Source organism: Vicugna pacos, chromosome 11, assembly GCF_048564905.1.
Source record: "Vicugna pacos chromosome 11, VicPac4, whole genome shotgun sequence".
Classification (NCBI taxonomy): Eukaryota; Metazoa; Chordata; class Mammalia; order Artiodactyla; family Camelidae; genus Vicugna; species Vicugna pacos.
Window position 1 is genome coordinate 28,742,766 of NC_132997.1, and position 2,200 is coordinate 28,744,965.

The window sequence follows — 2,200 nt, forward strand, 5'->3', positions numbered from 1 at the left end:
ACTGAAGAAGATTTACCTGCAGAAAATGGAGAAACTAAAAATGAGGAGAGCCCAGCCTCTGATAAAGCGGGAGAGAAAGAAGCCAAGTCTGATTAATAGCCATCACCCGGTCTTAGCAGTGGTCCCTGTCTCCCTTCTTGTACAAACCAGGGGAATATTTTTATCAACTATTTTGTAAACGCATGTTTTTTTTTAGTAGCTCTAGAAATATTTTTAAGAAAGAAGGAATCCCACCTCATCCCACTTTTTAAGTGTAAATGCTTTTTTTTAAGCGGTGAAATCATTTGTTGATTGCTTATTTTTTGATACAACCAGAAAATAATGGTATATTGAATATGGGAGGCTTTGATTGTCTTGGGTGTCAGCTTAACATTCCATAGATGGGGGTAGTTTTTATATCCTATAATACACAGAGCATACTTAAATTGCAGTTTAAAGTCAGTTGTGCATGAAATGTCTTGAACGCTTTAAATTACTTCTCTTCCCATGTTGTTTTTAGTAGAATCGTTTCCTAAAGCAAACTGCTCCTTGATCTTGTGCACTCTGTAACATCTTTGGTCGTGGTAGTCCAGTTTTCCTAGTAACTTTGTTAATGCGCTGTGAACGATTGAAAATTTGAGTATATAGTGTATAGGATATTAAATTGTGAATTGGTGGGACTTATGATATAACAGCATATCAACGTTTAACAATATTGGTACTTGATATCCTGTTAAGGAAAATTTGCCTTCAAAGTTTAAGCTGGAAAGTCACTGGAATAATTGTTTAGCAAAGAATCATAACTATGTGATTTTTTTAGATTTTTGTACGTATGTTAAGAATTAGGTACAAATTGAAATGTCTGTGTACTGATTCTTATAACAACCAATAAAAATCTCAATTATGAAACTGAAAAACTATAATTCTGTGTACTTTGTGTGGTTGCTTAAGGATTAATGCTCTTTTTTTATTGAAGTATAGTCAGTTATCATATGTCAATTTCTGGTGTACAGCATACAGTTTCAATCATACATATACATACCTATATTCATTTCCATATTCTCTTCCATTATAGGTTACTACAAGATATTGAATATAGTTCCCTGTGCTATACAGAAGAAATGTGGTTTTTTTTAATCTATTTTATATGTAGTAGTTAATATCAGCAGTTCTCGAACTACCAGTTTATCCCTTCCCACTCCCTTTCCCCCGGTAACCATAGACTCATTTACTATATCTATGATTCTGTTTCTGTTTTGTAGATAAGTTCATTAGTGTCTTCCCCCCCCCTTTTTTTTTTTGATTCCACTTGTGGGCATAATTCTGGAGGGAATTCTAATTCAAAAAAATACATGCACCCCAATGTTTATAGCAGCACTGTATACAATAGCCAAGACCTGGAAACAACATAAATGTCCACTGACAGATGACTGGATAAAGAAGCTGTGGTATATTTATATAATGGAATACTACTCGGCCATAAGAAAAGAATAAAATAATGTCATTTGCAGCAACAGAGATGGATCTGGAGATGGTCATGCTAAGTGAAGTAAGCCAGAAAGAAAAATACCCTTGACTACTACTTACGAATTATAAATCCACAGAAATTCCATGTACACAATAACCAAAACTGCTCTCAGATGGCCTGTCACCAAGGCCTATATTCAAATTAAACAATCATCTTTAGATTAAAAATTCACTTACACAATACAATTTGGATCCTCCTGTGTACATTTTCCTCCAGTAATGACCAGAAACAAAAAGAATGGGAAAACTGAGTTTGTGCCTTTATTGAGTATGCAGTCACCACACTCCTGACCACAGAGCTTCATTCTCTGTCTAGAAACAGACATAGAGCTTTCTGTGGACTCTCTTTTTTTTATAGAACTGGTAACTTCACCAGTTTGATAATCCCAAGGACACATCAGGTTTAACTTAGATGCGAATCAAGATACATTTACTCAAGGAGAACCTTCTTTAACAGAAGATTTTCCTTCTCCTGAGGTTAACCATTTAGATACATGCAGAGAAAATGAGGGTGATTCCTTTAATCTTGCTAATATTCTAAAAGCCTCCAAAATCCATCTTGATGTCTTTGGCTAGAGACTTCACTGTTTTGTGGATTGTGGTCAGGTCTGGGAAGAACTGCAGAGGATTTGCAGCAAGAGAATCAATCTTGATATAAATGAGATTAACCTACAAACAATCTCAGGCTGTGGGT